Raw genomic sequence first — 23,878 nt, forward strand, 5'->3', positions numbered from 1 at the left:
GGCGGATGAGGGAAGGGGACCCACGGACAATGTCGGGGCAGGCGGGGGACGGGGTGGGCGGGGGCCCGGGCTTCTGGACAATGTCGGGGCGGGCGGGGGTCGGGGAAGCCTGATTGCTCCCGGACAAGGTCGGGACGGGCTGCTAGTGATCATAATATAGCACTTTCACCATTTCCCATAACTGAATAAGTTGAAGTGATCGCTCCTTTTTTTTCGAACTTAAATAAACATTTAAAATGATCAACGATTGACTGGCTATTAATTTAACACATTGAATCCATTTGATTTGAAGGTCTATTTCATAATGTTCAACATTAAGACTTAAAGAAACATAAATTGAGAGTCCCCCACTTGGTCGACCATATGCAGCGTCCCTGCATGCTGCATTCAAATATTCGTAATAGCCGATCAGCGGAGTCCTGGCCAAATTCCACGTTTCTTGCAAAAGTAACAAATCAAACAATTTAAAAAAACCTACAACATTTACATCTTCTACAAGTGTGTTAAAACCATTTGTATTCCAAGAACAAATTCAAACTGATGTTGGTGCATTGTATGAAGTACCCCAACATCAATCGGTTTTTGCTGAATTTTTTCTAGATAGAATAGCCGGGAGCCAACTCCAATCATCAGCTGCCGCATGAACCCCTTTTAGTTCCTCACACACTTGTGACACTGGCTGACAGCTTTTGATTTTAATGCCACCTAACCTATTTAGGACTGAAGATGGACCTGAAGCTCCTTTCAATACTCTAAATTGATTAACATCGGTTTGTTTTGGAGTCTCCTTCTTCACTATGGGTATTAGTGGGGTCAGATATTGCAGACCGTGGAGTCTCCATACTTTAATCCCCCAACTTTCAAAGTTGTTAGAATTCGCTAATATTTTCTTTACAATATCATCCTTTAACCACGTCGTGATGGTTGTCTCCCTATTACCACCATCTATTTTAAACTCTACAGAATCTAGGTCCTCGGTTGCAACATCCTTAAGATCAGGAGATGCTTTTAGTAATTTCAGAATGTTCCCTCTATTCAAAATATCATGTGAACCGCGGGTCGAGTATTGGGGGCAGAAAGCCACTTTTCGATTTTCAACCTGCAGTTTGGGGGATTCAATATTACTCCTAGGCCCTGGACCGGATCGATCAGTATTACTCCTAAGCCCTAAATCCGATCGATCCATATTCCCAGCAGTCACCAACAGGGGATTATCCTGCAGTTTGGGGGATTCAATATTACTCCTAAGCCCTGGACCGGATCGATCAATATTACTCCTAGGCCCTGAATCAGATCGATCCATATTCCCAGCAGTCACCACCAGGGGATTATCCGGGTGATTTAAACGATCAGGCTGGTCTGGCTTAGATTGAGCCAGAATACTGGGACCCTCAACCTGTTCGTTCTTGTTAGGATGCAAAGGGGAGGGATTTACTAATTTTCCGTGAGGCAGCTTCTGGTCAATGGACATATATAGCTCTCCTTTTGAGACTACTCCATCATCTCTAGACCAATCGGACCCTATTTCTTTTGGATAGGTGCGTATATTATTATTAGATCCTATTAATACTTGAACTGGGATAATCTCATTCTGGAAAAAGTTTTCAGTAAACTGATAAGAGTGTGAATCTTGCATTGGCTTATCTTGCCCTACCCGGTTCTCTCGGATTGGCAGTATCTGGGTTTTAGTCCCCACATTAAGAATAGGCTCTTCCTTTGGCCCTTCACTTCCAGCTTTACTGCATGGCTTAACCTTTTTATTGGCTTGAGGTGCAGTCGAAGGTCTAAAAATTGGGAAGAGAGCCACGGGACCAGAATTCAAGTTTAATGGGCCGCTATTGTTTGCTACCCCGGTAACTATTTTTTTTTTCCCTGGCTGCCTTGTTGTGTGCTTTTCTCAATCTTTTCCTCGCCCTTTTTGATAAAACTTCAGGTACTCCTGTTACTTCAGTGAACATAGTTACTATTGAGCTACTCTTATTTGACTCCCAATTTATCTTTAATTTAGGGCAGTGTGGTCCCTCTAAAGGTACGTCGGTATTACCGGCTACAGGTCGGGGCCACACTTTTAATACTAGCCGTCCGCGGGGGAGAAAGTTTTAGGACCAGAGGATTTTTTTCTATAGTTCCAGTATTTCTTAAGTCTTCACTCCTCCCATCTTCCCTACCGGATAATAGTTTTACTTCGTGGACCATAGAACCAACAATTGATGGCAGATCAGAGATTATATCAATCAATTGAGCACCCGTGCAGGATATACTGATTTTCTTTATCAGCTTGAACTTTAGAAATCAAATTAGTTAGTTGAAGAAGCTTCGCGTCAATTCCTACAACGTGTGTCGCTAGAGTATTTAGAATATCTACCTGAATGTCTAACTTGACAGAGTGGAAATTAAGAGCTTTTGTTATAGAATCCATTGTATTAAGCAAACAATCCCATACTCCATGCTCAGAATTACTAACGTTATTTTCCAAGTTGTCTGGTTTTACCTGAAAATTTCCATGAAACTTTGTTAGAAAAGATAAATCTGCGGAGTTAAAAGAATTACAATGCTCATTAATATCCAACTTAACATTATTGCTCCTACTAGCCACACCTGGAATCAATACAGACTTATTGATACAAAAGCTATTTTCCAAATTTATACTGGATTTATCCAGATTAATAGGACGAGCCTCCCCAGTTAGGGAAAGATGATCAATCGGGCTTAATACTAAATCATCACCGCCACCCTTAATAAGTGGCTTAAACACATTATAATCAGCCTCTACGAACACATCACTGACATTATGATTCGAACCCGAAGAGATTTCAATTACCGAGCATACAACAGTTCCACTCTCTACAGATCTTTTGTTCGACTCTTCCTTTCCAAAATTTTGATGACAGTTATTTGGCACAGAAAAAAAAAACGTTTAACTGTTGGGTGAAGTACCATTAGGTTAAATTGTAGTATGAAATCTGTGGCACTTCCACTGCCACTTCTTTTGGTACCTGGAAATCTCCCTATTGCATGGAAAATATAGTATGATGCCTTTATCACATATCTGGGGGCAATTGGAGCGTCACGTTATAGACCAGAAAGAAAGAAAAAAATATCGCTCCATTCGTTGGGATTTGAAGGGAGGTCTGTGTTTAAGCATTAGCCACCTTTTGTTGCTAATAATGTAGAAGAGCATGATAAAAAGATGGAAGCTGTAAAAAAATGTGAGTTATGTTTTGACATTCAACTGAGTCTTGTACTCATTAGGCACAAATTCATCAAGCAAGAACAAAGGTCGGGCGAAGATGTTGATGCTTTTATTTAAGACCTCAGGAAATTAAGTGCAGATAGTTAATTTGAGAGATTTACTGATCAGATAGATAGTCTAGGATAAGTACATCTGAAAATGCTCTGATAAGACCATTCAACAGAAGTTTCTTTCTATGTGAAATACATTGCTCTAGGAAACTATCTGCACAGCAAAGAGTATAGAATTGTGTGTGACATCTGTTAAAGAACTTGAAGATAAATCCACAGAAGCTGTAGGTGCAGTTAAGGTCAAGGAGGTGAAATCTAGCACAATGACCCAGGTGGACAATAGACAATTGTTTAAGCAGATATGTTTTAGGTGTGGCAATGCTACTCATGCTAGGGGGAACAAAGTGTGTCCTGCAAATAATGTCACATGCAGGATATGGGGTAAGGTAGGTCACTTTGCCAAAGTGTGTCAAAGTGGCAAACATACTGGATGAAGTTTCCAGACCAACCGGAGTAAGATGAACAATCCTGGGGTAGCCAATGTCTCTGACATAGAATAAAATGAGTTGCAAAAGATACAAGATGACCTTAGAGATATGGCGATGGTTGCTGTGATGACTTGGTGGTAAAGAGTGATGGTTCTACATGTGTTGATCCCTATGTTGAACTTTGAGTAGGAGATAAAAAAAATCTTCGGGTAGATTCTGGTGCCAGGATAACCATGATTACGCAGGAACTGTTGAAATATGGGCGAATAGACTTTTGGAACGGCCTGACAGGCCCCCTGTGTCCTATGAAGGAAGCAAGAATGAGCTTGCAGGGTATTTTGAAGACATATTATAAATTAGAAGGAAAATTCTAAGTAAAGTTTATGTTGCAATCAGAGGATTAGTAATTCTAGGGTGGTTACACTAAGGGCTATATTGGTTTTGAGGCAAGGCACCAAGGATCAGGTTTCAGTGGCTGAAAACAACGATTTCACAGAAGAAATCTGAAGGCATTTTGCATCTGTTTTTAATGCCCAGTTAGGCATGATTAAGGGGCTCACTCACCACATCAAGTTTAAAGATGGAGCTATACTAGTCCAACAAAAATTGAGGAGTGCACCCTTTAGTATCAGAGAGAGACTGGAACAAGAATTGAATGAGATGTGTGAAAAAGTTATAATCAAACCTATTGAAACCTCATTATGGTTGTCACCATTGGTCAAAGCGAGAAGAAAATGGAGATTTGCGCATTTGTGTGGATTTACGCAGCCTAAATAAACATATTTAGCTTGATTCACATCCACTGCCTACAATTTCTGAGCTATTAACCATGATCAATGGATCCAGGTGGTTTTCAAAGCTGGATTTAGCCTCAGCCTACCACCTGGTTGTTTTAGAGCCCTCTTCTAGACACCTTACAGTGTTTGTGTCTCCCATATGGACATATCAGTTTTGCAGGATGCCATTTGGATTGACATTTGCTGCTGCTGTCTTTCAAAGGATTATGGGTCAGATGCTCAAAGGTATTAAAGGTGTAGCAGTCTTCCAGGATAATGTGTTGATCTATGGGGCAACATGGGAGGAACATGATAACACTTTGGCACAGATTTTGAGTATGATGCAGGAAAAAGATGTGGCTATGAAAATTGAAATAAAGTCAGTTCTTGAAGGACAGAGTTGAGTACTTAGGACATGTTATACCTGAGAAGTGGGTTCGCAGAGACTTGGCCTTGTTAAGGCTATTATTGATGAGTCTCCACCAGTTGATAAGACCGGTCTCAAATCCTTTATCAGTCTATGTGAACTCTACACAAGGTTTATATTTAATTATGCATCTATGGTCAAGTCATTGTCTAATATGTTGAATATAAAGGTTCCATTTGTGTGGGACAAACAGTGTCAAGAAGTTTTTAAGGGGATTAAATCCCAGATGGCAGTATCGAAAATTCGGAAATCTTTTGATCCTGAAGAAAAGTGTACCAGAACAGTTGATGCCAATAGTTTCGTACTTTGGGCTGTTCTCACTCAAGCTAAGGAGGGTGTGGAGAACACACCAGGATATGCTTCAAGGGTATTGAGGGGAGCAGACATTAATTTCTCTGTAATAGAGAAAGAACTTCTGGCCTGTTGATGGGTGATGCCAAAATTTCATCCATATATTTAGGAAAATCCTTTTGTAATGAGAACAGATCACAGTCCTCCTGTCTCCATATTGTCAGGGGATAAGATTAAGGATCATTGTCCATGAATTGCTAGGCTGTCCAGGGTACTTCTGCAATACTATTTTGAGAACTCATATTTGCTTGGCAATAGGAATGGTAGAGAGGACTATTTGTCAAGGTTCCCAGTCAATGAGTGTTACATGGACATAGTTAAGGAAGAAGAACAGAATTGTTTCATTGCTTCTATTGATGCTGAAAACAAGTGTGCCATTAGTGAGATAGAATGGAGAGAAGAGTTGGGTATAGATAAATCGTTGTTGCAAGTGATGAACTTTTTGAAGGATGGATGGCCTAAGGAAACAAATGTTCCACATCTGTTTCAAACTTTTGTGAAACTTCCTCTGAGCTTTCTATGGTGGATGGTATACTCATGCGTGGAGCAAGGTTTATAACTCTTGAAAATGTAAGGACAAGAATAATGTGTGGTGTGCATGAAGGCCATTTGGGCAAAGCGTTAATGAAGCGCAGGGTACATGAGAGTTTTTGGTGGCCGACTATGGATAAGGTAATTAATGAGTATGGAGGTGATTGTGTAGTGTGCAGCAATGCTGAGAAAGGGTTTAAAGTAATTAGCCCCCCATGCAACCGACTGAATTTCCATCTTGGTCTTTGGAAAAAGTTGGTATTGACCTTATGGGTCCATTTAACACTTTACCATGTGCATCTAGGTTCGCTGTTGTTCTTATAGATTATTATTCAAAATGGCCTGAAGTCCGATTCATAGGTGATCCTACGTCCAAATATGTCATCGACTTATTAAAGGATGATTTTATAAGAGAAGGTTTCGCGTCCTTCAATGTGTCTGACAACGGGGTGCAATTTGTCAGTCAAGAATTTCAAACATTTCTCCTTCAAGGGGAAATAAAGCATCTTAAAATCTCTTTATATCACCCCTAAACGAATGGGCTTGTTAAATGCATGAACAAAGTCCTGAGTGACTGTGTTCAGTGGGCTTTTGCAAGCAAATGTATAATTCAGAATGCGGTACATTCCATGTTATGGTTTTACCGTACGACTTATCATACTTCTATAAATGTATCCCTATTTGAGTTTTTGAGGAATAGGAAACCATCTAGCAAAATTTGTACAGGGTGGATGTCAAAGTGGGTAAAACTGGATTAATTGGAAAACACAGATAATGTGGCTGGATAAAATGTACATGTAGCCCAGGAAAGTCAAAAGGAGTATTTTGATTCCACAAAAAAGTGGTTTCTCATAATTTACAAGTTGGTGACAGGATATAGAAAAAAGTAAGCATGAAATATACAGAACCAATGGTTGTTGACAAGGTATGTGGAAATGCAGTCAGGGTAAATAAGACAACTTGCTGGAATGCTGGGAAGGTAATTAAGGTTAAGACGGTATAGAGTCTAAAAGTGATGTCAGCATGAAAAACGATTTGGATGAAAATTCAATCGTGGTTCGTAGCAGTAGTCGTCAGCGAATAGTGCCTGTTAGATATTGTTGAAACGCTCCTAGTGACAGGATGCTATCATAGGATATTTCTGTGGCTTATATGATTTAAGGGGCTCAGTTCGTTTTATACAGGTGTTTAGATTGGTATTTATTATGGGAGACAAAGGGAGACAGACTCCTTTTCTTTCTTGAAATACTTTATTTTAGTCACTGACCATAAAAGCAGCATAAAATAAGAATCACATTGTATTAGCAAACAAATTAATACCCTTAATGCTGGAATTCCCAAGGGATAGTGCCACAGTATTACACTTTTTTTGTTTAAATAAAATCTGTATAAAAAAGTCACTTTCACCTTTAAGACGCAATTTTGGTGGCAAAGCTATATAAAAACAGTACTTCACGAAAAGTGGGTGCTTTCTTGGCAGGCTATGTTTGGTAGTTCGCCAAGCAGTAGTGTGCAGCTGTAGCTGAGGTGTCATAATTACAGTCGATTTATATGCTACATGTTTAAGTTCTGGCATTTGCATGCGTATCCTAATACGGATAAGCCTGACTGATTTTAAGAATTTGGATATTGGGAAAACCACACAAGACCCTGTGTCTGACCTGAAAATAAGCAAAGCTTTATTATGGAGCCGTATTCCAAGGTAACCGCACAAGGGAACAATCCAGCATCTTGGCTGTCTGGTGTATGCTTGACAAAAAAAAGAGTAGGTGGACATCTGTCTCCTGTGCTGCTCCAAATGCCGAGCAGGCTGCACTACCCTTTGAGTGGGATCTCCATTTGCTGGTGAAGGATGCAAGTAGTAGTAAATGGTGGGTTTATTTCTTCCAATAAAGTTTCAAACCATGGCTCTTTTTGATATAGTAATACATTGGGAAACATCCTTTACAACGCAACTTTTACCACGCAGTGCCTTCACGACGCAACTTTTACAACACAAACCATTACAACGCATTGCTCTGGGGGGCGCTCTAGGATAGGGAATAGGTTTAATTTACTATCCAACACCTTCCCTACTATCCACGGGGACTGGAGTTGGAATAGTAAAGTAAACTATTCACTATCCAGCGCCCCAAAGCACTATGCGTTGTAAAGGCATGCGTTGTAAAAACCACCTTGTAAAGGCATGCGTGGTAAAAGCATGCGTTGTAACGTCATACATCCTAATTCATTAGCATGACTGCCACTGCTGGTGGTTTCCAACACCTTCCTCCATTCATTTGTCCAGAAGGCTTCTTTGATCCCCTTTACAAAGGAAGCATGGATGCCCCCTGGACATTGCCAAGATCAGGGGCCCCCAGTGCAGTCAATAATTGCTTGATATAGCTTAGCCACTGCAAAGTATTGACACATTTTCGGATTAGAAGGATATCCTTCAATCCATTTATAAAACATTACAGCTCAGGAACCAACCATAATCTCAGCCAGTGTAAGACTGGTTTTAGTCTCACTATGGCATCGATTTGGCGAACATTTAGGTCCACTCTGGAAAAAACCCGTGGCGTGCCCTGTTGGAGTCTAAGTGCTGTCCTCAAAAACTTGCTTTCGGCAATACCCAACAGATTAACATTGCTATAGCCCCATAGTTCAGAGCCATAGGTAGCCGCAGCAATGGCTTGGGCTCTCTAAATTTCTAGTAGTGGATACATTGGATGGAAAGATGTGTTCTAATCAAAATTCAGCACGGCAGCTGCCCTATGGTTATGAAGTAATCCACTCTTGACAAGACAATCTGGCTGTTCCATGAGCTGGTGTTGGAAAGATGTATGCCCAGATAATCAAAATCAGTGAGTCTCTCTAGATTAACTCCCCCTAGTCTAATTGTTCCTCAGATTTGTTTATGTGGATGGATAGTCATAAATTTAGTTTTGTCAGTATTTATTGCTAGCCCATTGGTGGTGCAGAACAAATGGAATCTTTCTAACAATAGTTACAAACCTTTACGTTTTTTTGACACCAGAAGGATGTCATTGGCAAATAATGCTGGGATCTTAACACCACCCAAGTCCGGGGAGTCATTTACACACCCCATTAGGAATTTGGTGCACCTATTGATAAAAAGTAGAAAGAGTGTTGGAGCAAGTACACATCCTTGCCATACACCCTTCTCTACTGAAATACGATCAGTTAATTCACCCTCTGGGCCCCACCTCACTAGGGCATAATTTCCAGTGTGTAGTCTCACAATAATTTTCAGTAGCGTGTCCTTCAAGGCGGCCCAAAGTTGGTCTCTGGGAACCATGTCAAAGACAGCCTTGAGATCCACAAACACTACGTAAAGGCTCCCTCCATTAAGAACTACCATTTTCCACCTCAGCATCAAGAACCTAAAAACCTGACCTCTGGTACTTATTTTTGGCTGAAAGCCTGCCTGGAACGGGGACAGAATATTATTATTGTCCTTGTGAGGAGGAGCAGGACGGACACCTTGACTTAACCAAAGGGTATTGGCAGATCCCCCTTTCACCACAAGCAAAAGAAAAGACTGCCTTTTCCACTCCGTCAGGGCTTTACCACTTCTGCGTCCTTCCTTTTGGATTGCACGGAGCCCCGGCGACGTTTCAAAGGCTAATGGACCGTCTCTTACAACCCCACAAAGAGTATGCGGCTGCATACTTAGACGATATCGTTGTATTCAGTCATACATGGGAAGACCATTTACGTCATCTGGTTCAGGTGTTCACGACGATCCAAGACGCTGGGCTCAGGATTAATCCAAAAAAATCACTACTGGCCATAGACTCAGTACACTATCTAGGTTATACTGTACAGGGAGGACTTCTAAAACCCCAAATGAGCAAACTAGAGGCAGTAAAAGCTATCCCAACCCCTAAGAATAAAAAAGATGTTAGATCCTTTTTAGGGTTTATAGGATACTACCGACGCTTTATTCCGCACTTTTCTACCCTGGCCAGTCCTCTTACTGATCTCTTGGCCAACAAACAACACACCCGCATCGCTACCTGGGGACCACAACAAGCAGCCAGATTTCAGGCCCTCAAAACAGCCATATGTAAGGCACCCATCCTGCAGTGCCCAGACTTCCGACGGACTTTCGTCCTACAGACAGATGCCTCCGGGGTGGGTCTAGGGGCTGTCTTACAACAACCCAATGTGGAGGGTGAACTGGTGCTCCTCCTATATATCAGCAGAAAGCTATTCCCTAGGGAGGTACATTATTCAGCCATCGAGAAAGAATGCCTGGCTATCAAGTGGGCGATAGAAGCCTTGCAGTACTACCTCCTGGGTCGTCCCTTTTTCTTGTTGACGGATCACGCCCCATTGACCTGGCTGGCATGGAACAAAGACACTAACCAGCGCATCCTCCGATGGTTCATGTCCATGCAACCTTTCTCTTTTCAGACCCTGCACATTCCTGGGTCCCGGCAGATCTGCGCGGACTACCTGTCTCGTCATCCTTGTCCTGATTGGCCACCCCGTCCGTTCTTACGGGGGGAGATGTGGGAGGAGGAGCAGGACGGACACCGTGGTGGTACCCTGAAAGGCACTTCCGCCTTGCCGTCATACACGGACCAGGAACAGGCCAGCGCTCTAGTCGCAGGCAAACCGGAAGGGGCGGAGCCATGTCGAAACACGGAAGCGAGGAGGATAAGAGGACCGGGGATGGAACGGACGGGGTGCAACAGCGAAGGCAGGAAAGCCGAGCACCTGGAGGACGAGGAGGAGAACCAACGGAGAAGACGACTGCGGGCAGGCGAGGACGTGGTGGAGAGAACCGAAAGCTGCATCGGACCAGAGGAGGAGGAGGGAGCAGAGAGTCGCGGCGGAGCGGAGGAAACAAAAGCAGAGAGCCGAGGGGAGGAACCGGCGAGGGAAGACCCACAACAGGAGACCGTATTGTACACCGCAAGTAAACCCGGTGGGCTGACAGGAGGAGGAGAAGACGCCCCGGGTCCAGGCGCCGTGGCCCAAGGAACGGGCCACGGCCACAGGCAAGTGCCATTGCAAGGGGCATTCTGGTGGGGTGTTTGGGGAGGCAGGAGGTAGAGAAGTTGATACGGGGAGGCGGGAGGCAGAACACTCGAGAGGCACTGGGTGTTAGTTTGTTTGTCTGGACGTCCCTCACACCCCTCACCCCACGGACTGGTGACGGTAGCACACTCCTTAGAAAGGCAGTATAGAGTACTGACCCGGTGCCTGGCACCTTTCTTTCTCTTCCCTTCTGAGGCCCCAAGACCCCGGGATTCCAGGGACCTTCGAGTTCAAGAAAAGACCCTACCATCCTTATCCCGACTGGACCCAACAGGAGGCAGAGAACCAGTGTTCCGAGACCCTATGAACTATACCCTTATATACTGTTGATCTGCACTACCCTTAATACGAATAATAAACCAACCAACCAAGATCATAGAGTGTTGCAGTCTGACTTTTACACCCCTTTGGTCACGAAATCCCTACACTTGGTGTCAGAAGTGGGATACTAACGCGACGACATGTCACAGCCCGTGCCCATCCCAGTGGAGAATGTCATCACCCAATTGGCGGAAGGTCAAAGACATCTTCAGATTATATTTGAACAACAGATGCAAACCGCAAAAACAGAGAGGGAAGTATTACAGGATGCGCTAAAAGAACAGGCCACTCTTTTGACCACAAACCAGCAGGTTCAGGATACTGCCATCCTGCGTCTCACGGATGTTATAGCCAATACCAGAATACACCCTAACGTGCCTAGCTCAGTCCTACAGAAATTCCAAGAGGGAGAAGACCCTGACTATTTTTTCATTAATTTTGAATGTGTTGCCACCTCAGCAGCATGGCCTAGAGAAAGATGGAGTCAATATGTTGCGCCCTTGCTGTCCGGCGAACTACAGGCAGCCTATCAGGCCGCGAATTCAGCCGGCCGAACCCCTTATGATGAAGTAAAGAGAGCCATCCTTGAAAGACTCGGGTGCGACCAGGAATATTACAGGGCTAAGTTCCGAAAAGAGAAGTGGAACCCTGGCGACAATCCCAGGGCCCTGTACTACCGGATACAGGACTTGGGGACACGTTGGCTTACTCCCCAAGACTCCACCGTGGAGGAGCTGACCGCCAAAGTGTACCTGGAACAGTTTTTGGATGCCCTGCCGGCCTCCACTCGTTCGTGGGTGAAACAGCATCCCCATCTTACTCCTGCCACAGCCATTGACCTAGCCTGTGCATATCACAGGGCCCCCGAGTTCCGGACAGGGCCCCCCGATCACTTATGCCTCTTCCCCGACCGAATAACCCCAGACCACCAGGACGACCTGAACCTCGAGCCCCTTTTCTCCCACGTATTCCCCTCAGGCCTGTTAACCCCGTCCCGAGTCCCAGTGCACAAGGTCCCCAATGTTATCACTGTTCGGAGTGGGGCCATATAGCCAGACAGTGCCCACACAGAAACCCACCAGCCGAACCGATGGATATCGGCTATTCCAAAGGAAGGATATATCTGACTGGGCGAGGTCATCCTCAATATAACAGGGAGGTCCTACTGAACGGAAAGAAGCAACAGGCCCTGTTAGACACAGGATGCAGAGTGTCAGTCATAGATGAAGCCCTAGTATTCCCGCAACAACTGCGAAGCCACGAAAAGGTCCATGTCACCTGTGTCCATGGTGACACCGTGGAATACCCTGTCGCTGAGGTGTTGTTGGATGTATCAAACGACCCCCAATTACGTAAAGTAGGTGTTATACCCTCCTTACCAGAGGCGATCATAATCGGGACAGACCACCCCAGGTTCGACCAGTATATAGATGAAACAAAGAAGGAGAAAGGGACTTGGTGGGGTGATGCTCCTTTTAGTAACAGCGAAGTAGAGAGAGAAGGGGGGAAAACACGAAAAAGCAAAAGTGAGAGACGAAAAGCAAAAACACTGTACGCTCAAACACACCATCGCTCACATGTTTTTCCTGTGACCCTTACAGACATGGTGGATCCCTCTCCTACCAGCTTCCGGGTAGCCCAGAGGGATGACAACACCCTTCAGCATGCCTGGGAGCAAGTGCAAGAACCAGAGCCCGATTAGGTAGGACCATATTTTTTTGTGAAACAAGGTTTGTTGTATAGAGCCACAAAAAGAGGAGACACTGTCTCAAACCAGCTTCTTGTTCCCATACCCTTTCGTGATCATGTACTGTAATTAGCCCACAACCACACAGGGGGAGGTCATTATGGGAAGGAACAAACACTGACATATTGACTGGGACAGTTTTATTGGCCAGGCGTCTATGGAGACGTGGCAAAGTATTGTGCTGCATGTGCACGATGTCAATTTTCCAACCCAGCGGAAATTAGAAAAGCCCCACTGTTTCCTCTGCCCATCATTGATGTCCCGTTTAAACGCATCGGAATGGACTTAGTGGGACCACTCACTCCCTCAGCCCGGGGCCATAAATACATATTGGTAGTGGTAGATTATGCCAGTCGATATCCAGAAGCGTTCCCACTGAAGTCCATGACTACCCCTGCCATAGCCAGAGCCCTGGTTACCTTGTTCACCCGGGTGGGGTTCCCCGAGGAGGTTCTCACGGACCAGGGGACCCCTTTCATGTCTCGATTGATGGCCCAAGTGTGCGAGATTCTGGGTATCCGACAAATAAGGACTTCGGTATACCACCCCCAGACGGATGGCCTTGTGGAGCGCTATAACAAAACTATCAAGAATATGCTCCGCAAGGTCATCTCAGACACCGGACGAGACTGGGATCACCAGTTACCTCTCGTTATGTTTGCCATTCGCACACATGAACAGAGGTCCACGGGCTACTCCCCGTTTGAGATACTCTTTGGTAGGAGACCGAGAACCCTGCTAGACATGGCAGCAGAGCAATGGGAAGGGGAAGAGGAGGAGGGGAAACCCCTACAGCAGTATGCAGCAGACTTAAAAGCCGCCATTTCACACATATGGGGTCTGGTACACGAGCATTTAGAGACTGCTCAAACCGCTCAAAAGCGGCTATATGATCGGGGTTGTCAGTTGAGGACTTTCCAGCCAGGCGATAAGGTACTCCTGCTCCTCCCTACCAACGACAACAAGTTATTGTCCACATGGCAGGGTCCCTTCTCCATAGAAAAACAAGTCACCCCTGTCACGTACAGCGTTCTCCAACCGCTTCACCCAGGGGGGAAACAGATCTATCACATCAACCACTTAAAGAAATGGGTCGAACCCCCTGAGGCCAGGGATAGAGGACAGGCGGCCCTGTTGGTGAACACGCAGAAACCATTAGACATCCCCACAGCACCCACCACCTCACCACAGACTGAGGAAGTCCCGATAGGCAACGTAATTACTCCCACCCAGCGAACTCAGTTAAAAACCACCCTCACTCACTTTCCTGACCTCTTTTCCTCAAATCCTGGGTTGACCTCATTGGTACAGCACGACATTCTGGTCCTAAACAATACCATAGTCAAACAGAAACCTTACCGAATCCCCGAGGCCAGAAGAGAGGCAGTGGAGAGAGAAGTATCCGCTATGCTCCAGGCCCACATAATCGAACCATCCACGAGCAACTGGTGCTCCCCAGTAGTGCTGGTACCAAAACTAGATGGAAGCATACGCTTTTGTATAGATTTCCGCCAAGTAAACAACGTGACCAAGTTCGACTCATACCCAATGCCCCGGGTTGATGAAATGCTAGAAAAATTGGGGAATGCCACCTATATGACTACCCTTGACTTAACCAAAGGGTATTGGCAGATCCCCCTTTCACCACAAGCAAAAGAAAAGACTGCCTTTTCCACTCCGTCAGGGCTTTACCACTTCTGCGTCCTTCCTTTTGGATTGCACGGAGCCCCGGCGACGTTTCAAAGGCTAATGGACCGTCTCTTACAACCCCACAAAGAGTATGCGGCTGCATACTTAGACGATATCGTTGTATTCAGTCATACATGGGAAGACCATTTACGTCATCTGGTTCAGGTGTTCACGACGATCCAAGACGCTGGGCTCAGGATTAATCCAAAAAAATCACTACTGGCCATAGACTCAGTACACTATCTAGGTTATACTGTACAGGGAGGACTTCTAAAACCCCAAATGAGCAAACTAGAGGCAGTAAAAGCTATCCCAACCCCTAAGAATAAAAAAGATGTTAGATCCTTTTTAGGGTTTATAGGATACTACCGACGCTTTATTCCGCACTTTTCTACCCTGGCCAGTCCTCTTACTGATCTCTTGGCCAACAAACAACCCACCCGCATCGCTACCTGGGGACCACAACAAGCAGCCAGATTTCAGGCCCTCAAAACAGCCATATGTAAGGCACCCATCCTGCAGTGCCCAGACTTCCGACGGACTTTCGTCCTACAGACAGATGCCTCCGGGGTGGGTCTAGGGGCTGTCTTACAACAACCCAATGTGGAGGGTGAACTGGTGCTCCTCCTATATATCAGCAGAAAGCTATTCCCTAGGGAGGTACATTATTCAGCCATCGAGAAAGAATGCCTGGCTATCAAGTGGGCGATAGAAGCCTTGCAGTACTACCTCCTGGGTCGTCCCTTTTTCTTGTTGACGGATCACGCCCCATTGACCTGGCTGGCATGGAACAAAGACACTAACCAGCGCATCCTCCGATGGTTCATGTCCATGCAACCTTTCTCTTTTCAGACCCTGCACATTCCTGGGTCCTGGCAGATCTGCGCGGACTACCTGTCTCGTCATCCTTGTCCTGATTGGCCACCCCGTCCGTTCTTACGGGGGGAGATGTGGGAGGAGGAGCAGGACGGACACCGTGGTGGTACCCTGAAAGGCACTTCCGCCTTGCCGTCATACACGGACCAGGAACAGGCCAGCGCTCTAGTCGCAGGCAAACCGGAAGGGGCGGAGCCATGTCGAAACACGGAAGCGAGGAGGATAAGAGGACCGGGGATGGAACGGACGGGGTGCAGCAGCGAAGGCAGGAAAGCCGAGCACCTGGAGGATGAGGAGGAGAACCAACGGAGAAGACGACTGCGGGCAGGCGAGGACGTGGTGGAGAGAACCGAAAGCTGCATCGGACCAGAGGAGGAGGAGGGAGCAGAGAGTCGCGGCGGAGCGGAGGAAACAAAAGCAGAGAGCCGAGGGGAGGAACCGGCGAGGGAAGACCCACAACAGGAGACCGTATTGTACACCGCGAGTAAACCCGGTGGGCTGACAGGAGGAGGAGAAGACGCCCCGGGTCCAGGCGCCGTGGCCCAAGGAATGGGCCACGGCCACAGGCAAGTGCCATTGCAAGGGGCATTCTGGTGGGGTGTTTGGGGAGGCGGGAGGTAGAGAAGTTGATACGGGGAGGCAGGAGGCAGAACACTCGAGAGGCACTGGGTGTTAGTTTGTTTGTCTGGACGTCCCTCACACCCCTCACCCCACGGACTGGTGACGGTAGCACACTCCTTAGAAAGGCAGTATAGAGTACTGACCTGGTGCCTGGCACCTTTCTTTCTCTTCCCTTCTGAGGCCCCAAGACCCCGGGATTCCAGGGACCTTCGAGTTCAAGAAAAGACCCTACCATCCTTATCCCGACTGGACCCAACAGGAGGCAGAGAACCAGTGTTCCGAGACCCTATGAACTATACCCTTATATACTGTTGATCTGCACTACCCTTAATCCGAATAATAAACCAACCAACCAAGATCATAGAGTGTTGCAGTCTGACTTTTACACCCCTTTGGTCACGAAATCCCTACAGTCCTCCAGCCGTGTCTTGAGGTGGCTCAGGTCTTGTTTTACAAAATATCTTCTGGCTAAGTCCATCAGACTTATTGGCCAGTAATTAGCAGGGGCAGATCTCATGCCTTTCGTGTATATGGGGACTATTAGTGTTCCCTTCCAGGAATATGGGATGGGTGCACCTGCCGCGATGGAGTTACAAATGTGATTTAAGTATGGTGCCCAGATTTCAGGTACAGATTTGAAAAGAACCCCAGGTATTTTATATGGCCCAGAAGCCTTTCCAGCTTTTAATTCAAGGATAGCCTGTTGCATTTCTGTCAGGATAAATAACAGAGCATTGTTTGCGATTCCTAGTCAAAGCCCAGATAGGTCTCGGCCCATGCTGGTTTGGTCTTTGGGCAAAGGCTCCTGGGCGGGCAAGTCAAGCTCGGTGTACATTAGTTTAACTTTGCTATAGAGGGATTGGAAGTGGGCCACCCAGTCCAAAGAGAGACAGGCTCAAACAATATAGTGAATACCAGAGAAATTTACATAATTAGTATGATTATCAGTGCACCAATGTTGAAATATATCAACTACAACATATCATAATGAAGCACAATGGTTATTTTGACATCTACAATGACATTTTAGCTGATGCTGGCTTATGTTTATTATTCACTAGAACGTCCTTGTTCAGCACTGTTGGCTTGTGGGCAGCGAGGGGGAATGGAAGCACGCAGAAGGAAATGACATCAGCTGGCATTCTCATGACTGTCCCAAGCGCTAAACACGGCCTCGAGCTTCCAGCACTGAATGCCACGGAGTCCTACCTGAGATTTGAGAGGGGCAGTAATGACAGGGAACTTTTTTAAACTTCATTCTACTCACACTGCAGACATTGTTTTCTCATTAGTGAGAAAGAAGTGGTAAAATAAACTATACCGTTACCAATTTCAGCTCGACAAGCGCAAAAAACTTCTTATTTCGTAATGGACAGTGTGTGTGAGCGTGGTGGGGGTAATATCGCAATATTCTTCAGAGGAAGTGGAGGGAATACCTCAGATCCTTGCCGTGCCGGAGCCGTTGTGACAAAGCGGCACATGATTTGAAATCCGTCCGGGGCTAGGCGGTGGATATGGGCACGGCAGAGTACATCTAGAAAGTGTACAGCATGTCTCGAGCCTGCAGGAAATTAGAGCAAACTGGGTAGGTCTGGCGAGTTTCTCTTGCATGCCCATGAATGCTTGTTACTATACATAGAAGAGTTGTCAAAAGTGTAATAATGTGCCACCCACCCACCTCATGCCCTCAATTTTCGGCCCATAACTTCTCTCCTGTCAAAACTTCTTGAAATCTGCCCAGTTTAGTGGTTTTCTTAATTTTCGGATGCAGGGCCAGCCCTCGGCAGCGCACTGACACAATAACTAGAAAAATCTCTACTAGTTCCTTGATAACAAAATATTTATGCTTTGCCTGGACTCTGATTTAACGCCCAGATACTGCTGCGTTTCGCGCTTAAATAAATCACTCTGTGGCTCTCCATGTGCAGCATTCACGCTGCGTCTGCAGTATACTTTTAGCTGGATCACAAAGCTGAATGTCCCCGTGTTTAGTTTATTCCAAAGAAAGGATGAAATGAGGAGCTATCAATGGGAACTTACTGAGAGGTGAGATGGGATGTCAGAGGAAACTAAATCATTAGTTACAAGTCGAGGCATTATATACATTGAACCATTATATATAGTCAAGACTTTTATGCAAATTCAATATGTCATTTGCATGCACTTCATTTCATCAATCTCATAGGATAATATGCTGCGTCCTGCCTGTTAGGCAGAAAAGTGTAACCTAAACATTACACAAAAATTTCAGTAAAGTACAGCATGCAGTCAGTAAATAAAAACAAAGGGCAACATTCACCCTCTCATCTGCCTAAACACGAAACACTTTATAACAATAATAAGCGTTAAGTCTGAAATTCCTCACTCGGGTCTGCCAGTTTCAAGAAACACAGAGTTCTCTTCAAACCCACTGAAAATATGTGGGTGAGGTAGCGGTCAATAATCTGCGGTAGTGGAAAACACTCTTACAGCCTGGATGTATCCGTCCAAACTATGTTCAAGTGCATTGAACAGCAAACAGGACACTGAGAGAATTTATGTCTGTAGAGTAATCGCAATGTGTAACATGCATGCCGTTAAACAGGGCTTTAAGTGCCGGGTCCTGCCGATGCTCAGCACTGGCATTTCTAAAACCAGGATGCCAAACTTCCAAGGCGTGGAATGCAGGCGAGAGAGGCGGGCTCTACTTCGATAGGCAGGAGCCTGCGAAGTTCCGGCAGATGCCCCGCCTCTGTAGCAGGGTAGCGGTGATGTAGCTTGTCCGGAGCGCGGCACGTTGGAGGCACAGAGAGCCCACAAGCAAGCAGGGATTCCGAAAGAAGAAAGCAGGGATTCCAGGAGTGATGCAGTTCTCGGTAGAGAGCAGGAAATGCATAACGGTGCGAGGAAGCAAGAAGAGCCGGGGGGCGGGGGGATTGGCTGCGCGTGTGTGGTGTAACTGTGTGTGTGCGCGTGTGTAGCTGTGCGTGTGTATGTATATGTGTGGCTGTGTGTCTGTTAGCTGTGCGTCTGTCTGTGTGCGTGTGTCCCGATGCATTGTGCCTGCGTGGGTGTATGTGTGTGTGCGCATGCGTGAGTGTGGCTGAGTGTGATTGAGAGAGGCTGTGAATGTGAGACAGGAGATGCGCACGGCGCCGGGCTGGGCATGCGCGCCCACGAGGAGAAATCTGAGAAAAAATCCACACGTGCCCATCTCCTGTCTCAGATTCCCAGGAGATGGGCAACAATAGTTGTCGAGCTAGACGCATGCTTCGCATGCGTACTCTAGCTCGACCTAAACATGTAATACAACATAAAAAAATAGCTCGTACTATACATCATACCTCATACAATTAAAGGATATATAAAAAAAGATTTCATTAAGACCAAAAGTAACAATGTTCAAAGCAAATACATCAGGTGGCATGCATGAAGGATATTGCGCTACTAATTTCCGCTAGGAGCTTAGTTCTTATTAGCCATGCACAACCCAGATATTTGGCAACACCACAAACCATAGTAAGGGAGGAAGTGTCAGTTTTTAAGATGCGTAGTGCGACACAATAGTTCTTGGAGCCAAGCTTTTTACAGACTGGTTTGAGCCATTTGGCTCTAGCCATCCTGTAGGCTGGACACGCAAAGAAGAAATGGGCAATAGACTAATTAGGAGCTACACAACCTGGACAAGGTGCAGATGGTGAGTTGCGCCAGTTCCAGGATGCTGTCACCTCATTTGAGCGGGAGGGTCCACAATCTCATCTTCAGATAGAGCGCCCTATCCCTAGGTGATTGAATAAAATCAAGATAGGGTTTAGTTTTCGGATGGATTTGTGTTAAAAAAAGACCCCAGTAAGTTTCCCCATTCTAGGATTGCGTGTCTCTTCAGCCTGTACCCATTGTAATAGGCTCTTTTTAGGTCCTGCTTGGGTGGCGGAATCTGACTGGCCCAAGCCTCCCCACATCCTATGTTAGTTAGCAGCTGCCTGAGATTGGTGATCCATTTAATCCTGTTTCCTTTATCAGCTGTTATTAACTCGCTGAGGGCGGCATCGTAGTTGGACCACTCTGAAGTCCTTCTTATGCGTGCCCAAAAGAGTATGGGGCGGAGGCGTGCAATGTCCTGGATGGAACGTCTTCCCATATCATAGTATTGGGGCTTCAACGGGGTAGAAATTGGAAGGGAGACAAGATGTCTAAAAACTTGTTTTCAGATATGGCAAGTTTGCTGGTATTTTTGAAGCCCCAAAGTTCGGCCCCATATAGGGCCGAAGGTAACGCTTTATCATCATAGAACACGAGGGCCGAGGCAACAGGCCAACTTGCAGAAAGATGTTGTTCTCTTACGATAGCCCCAGACACCCGCTTGTGACTTAGGAGCATTTTGGCTAAGTGGGAACTCCATTTCATACCTTTGGAGACCCGGATTCCCAGATAGTCAAAAGACTCAACGGTGTCTAGTGCAGTATCGTTTAAGGTAATGCCGTTTCTGAAGCGTTTCGATGGGTTAATTGTCAATAACTTTGTTTTACTAGTGTTTATTATTAACCCCAGAGAGTCACAAAAAAGGCTAAACCTATTTAAAAGTTTTTGGAGAATTCCCGTGTTTTGGAGATCAGGAGGGTATCGTCAGCGAACAGGAGGGTTGGCGTTTTTTTCCCTGCCAGGATTGGGGCGTCTGCTGGTTCCTCTCTAAGATGGTCTACCACCCCATAGAGAGAACAGGGTAGGGGCCAGGACGCATCCCTGGCGCAACTCTTGTTCACCACGACCCTCTCCGTCAGCTGCCCCTGTGAGCCCCACCTAATTCTGGCATAATTGTCCTCATGCAAACGTTTTATGAAATCAAGAATCTGAGGGGAAATACCCAAATCATGCAGGACCTGCCACAGCTTATCGCGTGGTACAAGGTCAAATGCGGTCTTCAAATCTATTAAGTCCAAGTATAAACTGCCTTTCCCAATCACCAATGCTTTCCAGTGGATCATAAAAAATATGAAAACCTGATCCATTGTGCCCACCTTTTGCCTGAAGCCTGCTTGATATTGGGAGAGGATGTTCCCGTCCTCCATCCAGGACCTTATGCTCATAAGGAGCACCCTGCCAACCACCTTCTGGATCACGTCGATCAAACTGATCAGCCTGTAGTTGGCAGGGTCCTCCCTATTTCCCTTCTTATGGATTATAACAACCTCCGCACCTTCCCATGAATCAGGGACTGCAGACCCCCTAGCTATAAAGTTAATGAAAAGTAAGATAAAGTTGGCCCAGGGCTTCGGATCATGCAAAAGCAGATCTCCAGGAAGGCCGTCAGGTCCCGCAGCTTTTCCAGAGGAAATACTGCTTATTGCTAGATCCACCTCGTGGAGGTCAAAGCAGTCGAGTGACGGGAAAACCCTGCGGATGCTTGCGTAAGTCTCATTTTGGGGGGACGAGGGGCCTTCATCTCCAGAGTATAAGTTAGAAAAATGGTCATACCATTGTTGCCCTGTGATGTGATTTGGGATTGGGTCAGATCCTTTCCTATTCCCTCTATTGATTAACTCCCAAAATAAAGTTAGGTTCCTTTGTTTGGAGGCGTGTTTGAGCTCCTGCCAATGTGCCTCGTCCCAGTTGCGTTTGGCTTCCACTAATATCTTGGAATAACACTTTCTTGCTGCTCTGATTGTCAATGAGTCTTTCTTTCTGACTGCTAGGGATAGGGCCTGCCTCTTCTCCCTGCACGCTGGTGAATACCATGGGTTTGTGGGCCTTGCTAAGCATCTCTTTGTTGCCATTCTCCCTTCTACAATAAAAAAAGAGCCTATCTTGTCTAATGTTTCTCGATAAAACAGAAAGAATATGGGTAGGTTCTCAGCATCTCTATATAGCGTTTCGAACTCCTTATTCTTTTGGTCAAGAAGTTCCCTGATACTTTGCAATTTACATTCTTGCTGAGAAACTTTGTGCCATTTAAGGCGTTTATTACAATTGGAGGGTATTACCTCTCTTGTCAACATTAAAGGAGGATTAGATGCCTCTGTCGTGGAAGGTGACCAAACGTTTTTAATTTGCAAACAGAGGGGTTTATGGTCGCTATTCAAGGAGTGTTTAACTACCATATCCAGGAGATCCCCCCATAATCGTACATCAACAAGAATGTAATCTATTCGGGACGGGGAACTTATCCTATTATAAGTATTTGCTCCACTTGGATCCAAGAATGTCCTTCCATTTGCGGCTCTTAAATTAAATTCCAGGGTCAGGGCGTTGATTTGAATTGCCCTCTGTGACCACTTCTTAATGGGAGCTATATTAAGGGTCGGAATAGCCACTTTGGTATCCTCTTCAGTGGTTCCCAGTAGGTCCTCCTCACTCAGAGGTTCGAATGTGCAGTTGAAGTCCCCTGCTACTATGATGGTAGAATGGGGTGGAGTTCGGGAAACTTGCACTCCAGAGCTGCTATAGTTGAAGATGTGTGGGCGCCCGGAGAGCCTCTTGCATATATATCGAATAGCTCTAGGGTTGTACCGTTGACTGGCCCTCTAATGGTCAGGTGGAGAATGTCTTGTGATGAGCAAGTGTGAGTTACGGACGACCAATTTAGTGAGATATTAACCCAAATTTGTAATCCCCCGGAAGGGCGACCCTTGCCTGAACTGATTGCTGGGATGAAATAAGAGGTGAAACCAGATTTATATAGGGGTGTTAGACTCCAAGTCTCCTGGAATAAGCACACATCGACTTTTTGGATAAACTTATTCCACTCGGGGAGAAGTAATTTTTTCTGGAGCCCCGCTATGTTCCAAGAAAGGAGATTAAGCATGTTCGGATTAGACGTGGCCTCAAGGACTTCACTATCAAACGTACAAACCGGGGCCCAAGTCTGGTCATCAATCGTTTTCTGGCCCTTTGGTCCTTCTATACAAGGGGGACTTGCAATGAGATTGATCTCCCTACATCTAGCTCCTGCTGAAATAATAAGTGTGAGGTTTTTCCACCGATCGCACAGCACAACACAGTTTTTTAAATTTTTTTAAATTTTGAAACGGTCTTCTGTGGTTGCATTGGTATACATTAAGAGCCAGGACCCATTCCTCAGAGCGCGGTTGTAACAGTTCATCTGGGCTTAGCATGTCCGAGTTGGACTCTTGAGGTTTGTTTCCTTTGTTATCATTCCCTACAGGTAGGGGATCCCCAGACGGATGCCAGGGCCTACCAGAATCCCCATCCACGTCCGAAGTCTGGGGTGAGTCATCTAGGTCCCCTGGGTTCGGAGAATCAGACGCAAAGGGTTCTCCTGAGGTACCTGGGTCATGGAACCCTGAGGGGGTTGGCTGGGAATCCATAAATGCCTTTTTCTAGGCATGCAAAAGCATCTACGTCAACCCCTTTCCCATCTGCGCGCTTGCACTTATTATCTGGGACGGACGTGGAAGGCTGCCCTGGAGTAATGGGGGACTGTGGCCCATTAAGGTCTTCCCTCACTTCTAGGGGTCTGTGACACTGAGCCTAGAGTTTCTGAATTCACTTCTCCAAGAGGGCCACCACTTGGTACACAGCTTTGAAAATTGAAAAGTTCATGACTTGGCAAAATGGAAATCTATCAGGAGGAAGGTAATCTCCTCCTCTTCAAAATAATCTTCAAACTTTTCCATGGTTTCAACCAAAAGGAATTGTGCTGACAAACAATAACTGGGGGATAACTGAAGTGGGAAAGTCTTAAATGTATATCAATTCCCAAGGAGGAGTGATTCAGACGGCTCCGTACGCCCTTTGAAATATATAGGGAACTGACTAC

Source organism: Lissotriton vulgaris, chromosome 11 (assembly GCF_964263255.1).
Source record: "Lissotriton vulgaris chromosome 11, aLisVul1.2, whole genome shotgun sequence".
NCBI classification, from domain to species: domain Eukaryota; kingdom Metazoa; phylum Chordata; class Amphibia; order Caudata; family Salamandridae; genus Lissotriton; species Lissotriton vulgaris.